General features: G+C 40.3%; 1 pseudogene; it reads left to right on the top strand.

Moving 5' to 3' along the window:
- The first annotated feature begins 4,356 nt into the window (after positions 1-4,356).
- Positions 4,357-4,881, top strand: LOC147461614 (uncharacterized; annotated as a pseudogene).
- Positions 4,882-9,592: the final 4,711 nt, after the last annotated feature.

The raw sequence follows: 9,592 nt of genomic DNA, 5'->3' as shown, positions 1-9,592 counted from the left end.
ACTTAATCTTTAACGTCTTTTAAGATAGTTTCCTACGACGTTATAACTCTCTTCTTCCTGTGTGTGTCCGCGTGTGTGGATGTGTGTGCCAATAAAAAGAGATAAATGGTATAACCTTTCTATCACCCATGCCAAGTATGATAGATTGATTATGCCATTTCCCTCTTGAATAATAGGTCTTCAGTTCAACTCCTCGTCGGCTAGATCTTTAGGTCTTTTAATTTTAATTAGTTTCCTACGACGCTCCCTTAGTTTCTCTTTCTTTCTCTCTCAATGTGTGTGCGTTTTTTTGGATCGTATGCATGTTTTCTTTCTCTTTTCCTCTTTCAATGTGTGCGTTTTTTGTTTATGCATGTTCTCTCTCTCTTTTCCTCTTTCAATGCGTGCGTTTTTTATTTATGCATGCTCTCTCTCTCTTTTTCTCTCTCAATGTGTGTGTGCATTCTTTGTTTATGTATGTGTGTGTGCGTTTTTGTTTTTGTTTGTACTCTCTCTCTCTCTCTCTCTCTCTCTCTCTCTCTCTCTCTCTCTCTCTCAAAAACACTATGTGTGTGTGTGTATGTGTGTGTGTGAGAGAGAGAGAGAGGGAGAGAGAAAGAGGGGAAGGGAACATGAGAATGAGGAGAGGGAAGGAGCATACCTGGCTCTCCTTCCTCTCCTCGTGTGTGTGTGTGTGTGTGTGTGTGTGTGTGTAGAAGAAAAAGAGAGAGGGAGAGAGAGAGAGAGGGAGAGCGTTACCTGCTCTTTGCTTGAGGGCGTCGAAAAACTCAGATCTGAGATCTGAGTTTTTGGGCGCGCTCGGTTATTTCTTTTACCCCAGCTGGCGTCGCTATGAGCGTCGCTATAAGCGTCGCTATAAGCGTCGCTATGAGCGTCGCAAATTTCTTTGTAAATTTGTGACGCTCATAGCGACGCCGGGAATTTTTTTTTTGAGCGTCGCTGTGTGAGCGTCGCTAATATGAAGAGCCTCTTGTAGTGCTTTTTGAGAGGAAAATGTCCAAAAACCTCTAAAAAGGGGCTTTTTGGAAAGATACGTGTCCAAAAATCACTAAAAGGAGCTTTGTACTAACGGCGCGCAGAGGGGCATTCTAAAATTTTAGAATGCCTCCTCGCGCGCCTTAAGTAAAAAGCCCATTTTTGGGGGTTTTTTGACATTTTTTGCCTCTCCGGATGTCGGAATGAGACAAGTAGACATTTGTTTTTAAGGTATTTTGGCGTTCCGGATGCATTGGTGGTGTCAAATCCTCAAAATCTATCACTATTTTACAGTTTGTGACTTTTCAACTTTCAGTGATGACGTAAGCTGCATTGAATGCGCCGCACCTGCCTCCTGAAAAAGACGCTCGCATTAAATAAAAAAGTGACCGTTTTCAAGGACGATTGGGAATATAAATCTACTTTTTAGAGTGTCTGGTTGTCCTTTTGGACGTACTCACAAGGTGCAAGTGTATTTTAAAAAAAGTTTCTAGAGAGAGAAATACAATTTCTTACAAGGCCCTCCAAATGACCTCCGAAATTTTCTAATGCCAATATTAGGACCGATGCCGACGTGAAAAGTAAGATCATCATACTTTTAAAACTACAAAAAACAATTATTTTAAATAAAGTATACCAACTTAAAAACAAAGAGGTAAAAGAGCTTATGAAATTAAGCTAAAATGTATAACGTAATTTTTTGTGCACCTTGTGAGGACTCTTTGGTTGGATACCTGAGCAAGTCAGTAGTGAGAATTGTGAAGAAAATGGGTATACCTTGTTTTCGTAGTTCCCTAATAGGTTGTTCGATTATGATTTTCCGATCTTGGAGAGTATACTTTTTGTAATGGGATGGAACATGCATTACATCCTTACCATCCTCTTCGGTGGTTTCCATTTCGGTTGTGTATATCTCCTTTAAAGCTTTTTTCAACTCTTGATATTTCTTTTTCCACTCAACTCTGGTCATGAGTGGTTTTTCGTGATATTCTTCGTGAGTATCCTTCCTTGCTTTTCTCGATGTCTGAGACATTTTTGAGTTTCTATTTGAAGGACATCTGCCAGTTATTTTGTCCTTGACACAATCATTAGTATCTATTTGCATCAGGAATTGTGTTTTACTGAAGATTGATGGCATAGGTCGTGCTTTCACGATTTTAGTGTCTCTCTTTCTTTTATACCATTTTTGTCTTCTGGATTTCTAGTTTGGAAAGTCAAAAAACTTTTCCTCCCCTACCTTTAAGAGTAATTGAGTCCTCGTATGCTCTTTTTCTGACCCCGAATCTTCTGAGGTAGCTGAGTGTTCATCTAACTCATCAGTTGCATCGTAATAGAGTTCAGAAAAGATTTGTTGAGCTTTCATCAAGTCCTTTGTTTCCTCATCTTTGTCTTCAATGTTAAGGACTGACATCATTTGGATGGGAATTATGTCGTAGCCATCCTCATTGCAAAATTGAGTAGGCATAGACATATTCACACATACATCCATTGTCGCTAAGATTTGAGTCCACTCGAATGGTTCAAATAAATGTTCTAGAAAGGGTTCAGGTATGTAGGCTTCGTCTGTACAATCTCTTTCTAGGATACATTCCTCTCGTCTTAAGCTTCCATTTTCTGAAGCTCCGCACATCCAAATAGGAGTGTCTTTGTTTAGCCATGATAGGAGTTTAGTTTCATCCGAAGAGACTGAATCAAACTCTTGGATGGGAGTTTTCAAGACATCTCTATAGGTGTGATCTTTTAGATTGACCCTTGTTATAGATCCCACCTGCTTCAAGTACAGATAGTCGTTTCCCCAATCTTGGATAAGTTGTACCTGTCGCATGAAAGGTCTTCCCAATATGATTTCATAGTTGATTTTTTCCCCAAAGTCTACTATGGCAAAAGTGTGTTGATATTCAATTCCATAGGAGTTGACTATCACTTTTTCTAGTAACCCTAGTGGTCTCTCAATGTGTCCGTTAGCCAGCTGCAATGTCATCCGCGTTTGTCTAATGGATGGCTGTCCCTAGGATTCCCATACTGCTTTAGTGGCTATGGCTATGCCAGCCCCACTATCTAGTATTGTCGTGGTTTCAATGCCATTATATTTCATTGGGAGGATAGTGTTTCCTTCTTTCCCTTCATAATATTCTCCGACCTTGTTCGTAGGAACTAATCGAATCTCTCTGTTTTTCATTTCATTTTTTAAGTTTCCCAGATTCTTAGAGATAAACCCTATTATCCCCACCTTCTCTAGGGTTTTCTGTAAATCGTTCCATAAGTATGGCCTGAGTTTCAAAAGTTCTCCCAAAGTAAGAGTGCATTGGAGAGGTGTAGACATGATCGAATGAATTTTGTCTACTTCTATGGTCTGTTTGGATCTTTTTACTTGAGTGGTCTTGCAAATGATAGATTCATCTTTGTTATCTCCCAAGTAAGAAGGTAATGTTTTTAATGTCACAGGTTTAGATATTCCTGAAGCCTCCATTCCGCAATCCCCATACAAGGATTGTAAATCCATGTTCATATCAGATGGTAGGTTATCCAACCAGACTTCCTCTATAGGGGCTGACTTTAAAGTTAGGCTCCCATCATTGATCTCTCTTACCTTTTCTCATAAGTGTCCTCGCCAGTCTTCCTCTACGAATGGAATTTTGTCTAAGGCATCTTCGTTGTCCGGCACTATAAGCTCTGGTTCATTTGTTTCAAGGTGGGGTTCTACCACCACATCGGATTTTGCTTTCGTTTCTTCTACCACAAGCTCTTCTGGTTTTGCAAGTCCATGATTGACCTTGGTGGAATGTTTTGGAACCATATCAAAGCTTTTCCTTCTAATGTCATTCCAAACCCCTCAAATTGAGTATGGAAATCGAATATACGCTTTGCTCTTAGCACTTGCTTAAAGCTTGCTAAGTGGTCATATGGATCCCCTGATCCACTGTATTTTCTGATCCATTTTTGAAAATCAGCTGGTCTGACACGTCTGTTTGGTTCAACTCCAGGGTTCTGAGTCCTTCAAACCAGTCTGTCGGAAATAGTGACTCATGTAGCCCTGGACTGGCCTTAGTGTCACTCGATTTTCTACGTGATGAGGTGATTTCTGGTTTCTTCACATTACTCTTAGATGATCTCTCCCGATGTTCGTCTCTTGGAGTGGTTTCTGGTCCTTGACCCAATATCCAATCCTGTATGGAATACACTTGGTATTTGGTTTTTTCTACCTCCTCAGGAGTCATCATAACAAGGTTGTTGTTATAAGAAGGGGAAGTGAATAGGGAGGTGAAGTGGAATTGTGCCATTGTCGCAAAAACTCTCTTTGTGCATGCTTTTTGTGGTCACAACCCTGGGGATCCAACTGCCCTTGCAACAAGATCCTTGGCATGCTTCTGTGATGCATGCATGCACAGAAGATGGAATCACTGCGTCAATAAAGCTCACGTGACGCCTTGGGATTATCATACTCTACTGCCATTACCTAATGAGGCTGTGTTAGATTCTAAGTCAAAAGATGAAGCAGCCACCTACGATGACTTCACGTACGAAGGTCATCATGATGTGTTGAGTAGCTCTCTATGTGCTGGTGACACATTTGTTGTAAATCCAGATGCTTCGACCAACGTCGAGGATGTGGATTTCTACCTGGTCAAGTGTGTTGCAGCAAAGGAGAAGATGGAGAAGGGGTACCTCGATGAGTGGGGCAATGCAATTGATAGAGGCTCATATGTTGTGCAAGGTCTATATTATGAGCAATTGGATGCATACACCTTCAAGCTAGACCACAAGTAGCCCATCATCCACGTACTTTCACATCTGGTACGATGTATCAAAATATCCATGGAGCACATCCCAAGGAGACGGCAAGTGTACGCAATCAACCTAGAAAACTATGAAGCAATCTATAATAGCATGCCCTTCAACTTTTAAGTTGTAATCATTGCATCTTCAATATACTTTTTGCTCAAAGATAATGCAATTTTATCAAAAATTGGGTATCTTCTGTCTCTTGTGTCTCTTGTGTGCTTTGTGTATACGTACATGGATTTGGTGTCTATCACAGAGGAGTCTCAGTTTAAGAGAGATCATTTATAAAACCTGTCTCATTAAACATAGAGGATCTGAGCTCATCAAGAAAATGTAGAACTCTAGATATGTGATCATGCAAGCTCAAACTCTGCCTCCTTTGGTGTCTTACAATTTACGATTTTTACAGCAGGACTCCATATGGTTTGGGCAGGTAGCCCACAAATATAAATGGAAACTGTAAAAGAAGGCACACCCAACTTATAAGAAAGGCATCAGGGTTTGGAAAGATTTGACAAAGAAGGCCAGTGGCTTGCACAATATGATAATACGAAGGTATGCTAATTGTGTTCTGTGAGTATCCTAGTTAGCATACACAATGTTCTAATTAGCATACCTTTTGCTGGTTTTTAAGGAGAAGAGATGGCAGTTTCTTGTATACTATGTATGCTAATGCTAATTAGCATACGGTTTATGTTGATTAGCATAAACTTATATATGCTAGTTAGCATAAACAATATGCTAATTAGCATAACTTTGTTGGTTTTCACGGAGAAGAGATGACAGATTTTTGCTACACTGTGTATGTTGATTAGTATACTATGCTATGAGTGGAATACTAAATAGCACATTGTTTATGCCAACTGGCAAGATAGTATGCTAATTAGCATACCCTTGCTGGTTTAGGGAAGAAGAGATGGAAGCTTTCTGTATACTGTGTATGCTAATTAGCATACCTTTGCTGGTCTCAAGGAGAAGAGATGGCAGCATTCAGTTCACTTTGTATTCTAGTTAGCATACTGTTTATTCCATTTGGCATAAACAGTATGCTAATTAGCATACCTTTGCTGGTTTTAAGGAGAAGAGATGACAGCTTCCTGTATATTGTGTGGTCTAATTAGCTTACTATGCTGTGAGTGAAAGTTAGCACAAACAAAAATGCTCAGGATGCTAATTGAAGGTATGCTAATTAGCATACTCTTTATGCTAATAAGCATATCTTTGCTGGTTTCAAGGAGAGGAGATGGAAAGTCTCTGCATCCTGTGTATGCTAATTAGCATACTGTTTATGACAGCTGGCATTTTGTGGGTATGCTAATTAGCATAGTTAACTGGCATAAACAATATGCTAATTAGCATAGTTTTGTTGGTTTCAAGGAGAAGGGATGGTAGCTTTCTGTATACTATGTATGCTAATTAGCATACTATACTGAGTGGAAGTTAGCACAAAAAAGAAAAGTACAATATGTCAATGGAAGGTATGCTAATTAGCATAATGTCTATGCCAGTAGGCATAGACGGTATGCTAATTAGCATACCTTTGCTGGTTTTAAGGAGAAGAGATAACATCTCTCTGTATACTTTGTATGCTAAAAAGCATATCATGTATGCTAGTTTCAAGAAGGGATGGCAGCTTTCTGTATACTCTGTATGCTAATTAGCATACTATGTTGTGAGTGGAAGTTAGCAAAAACAAAAATCCACAGTATGCTAATTGAAGGAATGATAATTAATTAGCATACCATGTATGCTGATTAGCATATTTTTTATGCGAGTTGGCATAAACAATATGCTGATTAGCATACCATTGCTGGTTTCAAGAAGAAAACATGGTAGCTTCCTATATACTGTATATGCTAATTCGCATACTATGGTATGTTGTGAGTGGAAGTTAGCACAAACAAAAATGCTCAGTATGCTAATTAGAATGTATTCTAATTAGCTACTGTGAGTATGCTAATTAACATATATGGTATGCTAATTAGCATACTATTTTGGTTGTGTTAGCATAAAAAATCTGCTAACTAGCATAAACATTATGCTAATTAGCATACCTTTGCTGATTTCCAACGAGAATATATACAAATACAATGTTTATAAGACAAAAAAGAATGCTAATAGTACACATTGTATTGTCTTCAAAAAACGAATAGTACAGGATATGATCATTACTATTTAAAGTGAATGTCAGAATAGTTACAAACATTGGAAAGACAATTTACAAATTTCTCTCATAATGTTACAAAACTGTACAGAGTCTCCTACTCTGGATAAGGTCATGGTTTAGCACGCTTGTCATAAAATCTAATATCTAACCAACCCAAATGATTTTCTCATATTAAATTGATCACTTAATGTGGGAGAATAAATGGGAACAAGTGTTAAGATATAGATATGTGCTTATAGATCTATCTCAACACGGGGCCAATAGTAAAGGGGCCCAAATGGGAGATGGACTTTCAAGAGCAAGGCTAACCAATGGAGCATAAGACCTTAGGGTTAGATTCATTGAAGACCTCCAATAATGTGTGTAAAAGTCCTTTGACCTTAGGTAAGCTAGGGCTGAGCTTGAGGTGGGAACCCGGCCCAAGCTCAAGGTGCTTGTCGTGCTTGAGGTGCTTGTCCTACTTGAGGTGCTTGATTAAGATGCTTGAGGTGCTTGACTGGCTCCATGCTTGAGGTGCTTGACTTGGTGCATGATTAAGGTGCTTGAGGTGCCTTGAGAAGCTTGCCTGAGATGCTTGTGGGAATACCCCCTAGTCCAAGTGCTTTGTCATGCTTGATGACTAAGGTGCTTGAGCTCCTAAAGTCAAAAGCATCCCTACAAGAGGGGGGGCGAGCCCTTTTCCTAGGGATTAGAGAGAGAACACACACTCACACTCACAAGGGAAGCCCCAGCTTGAAGAGGCAGCAAGGACACATGTCAGGTCCCTACCCATGTTACCTTCATGTGTTGCTTGAAGCCTATTGGCTAGTCTTCAAAGGGGTCCAATGATAAATTACTTGAATTATCTAATTTTTTTTGCATTTATCAAGTCCTCTCTCTCAAAGGGGAAAGGGGGACACTTGTCCCAAGGCTATCCCTGCTGCTTGTAATGGCTTCTGCTTGTGATTGGCTAGGCCTGGAGGGGTCCAATGAGCTTCAAGCATGAGCTACAAGGGGGGGTCGACCCAAGCAAGCTAGGGGGGTGCTTAGGGGGTATACTCACCCACACACACTCACAAGCACTCTCATTGTGTAATATGCAAAGTGCAAGAACTCCCTCTCCTTCTCCAAGCAAGTAGAGGTTGAGAGCCTACACCAACACTCTTGGCTATGGAGTGCAAATCCAACCAAGAGCCATGCTTCAATGCTTAAGTTTTCCATCTCCTTCTTCTTCATTACTATGCTATTATGTATGCTAGCAACAAGAGTATGATAAATGAGGAACTAATTCTTTCTCCTACGAAATGTTTCTTCTTCCTCTTCCCTACCCTCATTCCCTGCTAGCTCTCTCCACCTTCGAAGGTGTTTGAGGTCTTGGGACTGAGGCTTGGGATAGTTAAAGCTTTCTTCAAGTTTATATTATGTTGGTGATGCATGAAGCTTTCCATCTTCATTGCTTCACCTAGGTCACAAGGAACACAAAGAATGTATTGTAACAAGTCTCTCTTTATGGGAGAAATCATAATACAAATGCCTATTGGAGGGGGGACCGGCTCCACATAAATCCGGTCCTCAACTGTTGTCATGTTCTCTAAATTCTCTCTCTTGCAAAAGTATTGTCCATGCCAAGTTAACTAATTGCTATAATTATGTTGCTATCTTCAATTATGTCTACCCGCTATGCTCACAAAATCATTTCTTGAAAGTACTCTCATTAAATTCCGCTACTCTCAAATTGAATAGGCAAATTACATTACAACGCTTGTACACTCTCTTTTGCCCAATATCCATTTGCTTCTTTGTTTGCTGAGCTTTTGGTTCTTGCAACTCTCTTTATTCTTCTTCTTGGTAGTGCTTCTCTAATTTTTACCTATGTAGCCTCTCTCTCTTATGTCTTTTAGCTTCTTCATTAGCCTCCCTTTTTCTCCTACACATGGCTTCATTACGTTGGGCCCCGTTGCACCGGTGCATTTCTGATTCTAGCTTCCTGATCACTTGTTGTGAAAAAAAATCTGGGGCAGTATCAAACGCATTTTCAGGTGTATACGTTGCACGATCCTCTGATTGCACAACCATAGGAACAACCAGCTGCTCAAAGTATCTATCAGGAAGTTTTGCCGTTGTTCTTTGTTCTGGTCCTCTATCTTAGGAGTAACAAGCCAGCTTCCTTCTGATAGAAAATAAGACGTAGCTAAATAGATTTTTGAGTAGATTACTTAATGGAGAGAGATAGATTTCACACACAAGAGATTATAGAGTACACATGATATACATGGTTCACCCAATGTGGGCTACGTCCACGGGAAAGCAGCCACTCAATGGCTTTAGCACTTCAAAAGAAGAAGTAGTTTACAAAGGGATTAAACCCTTGATAGAGCTCCCGCCTTGCTTCACTCTCACCACCTCACAATCACCTTGTTGCATCAACTTCACACTATGAAATCTGTTTAGAAATGGCCTCCTTTTATAGGCCAAAAGGGTTGCCCTCTCTTATGAGAGGCAGCCATGTGTAGCCGCCCTTGTGCGAATAAGTCCAAATCGGATCCTCCAATCCGCCCATGTGTGGCCGCCCTTGAGAAGATAAGTCCGCTTTTGAATTCGGCCACCGGCCATTGACCATCGACCACCGGCCACCGGCCATTGACTACCGGCCAACCGACCCGTTGTTTTCTGACCACTTTGCGGCCG

The sequence above is a fragment of the Adiantum capillus-veneris genome, chromosome 3 (genome assembly GCF_014529385.1).
Source record: "Adiantum capillus-veneris isolate H3 chromosome 3, ASM1452938v2, whole genome shotgun sequence".
Lineage (NCBI taxonomy): Eukaryota > Viridiplantae > Streptophyta > Polypodiopsida > Polypodiales > Pteridaceae > Adiantum > Adiantum capillus-veneris.
This window is presented reverse-complemented; position numbering and strand designations above follow the sequence as displayed.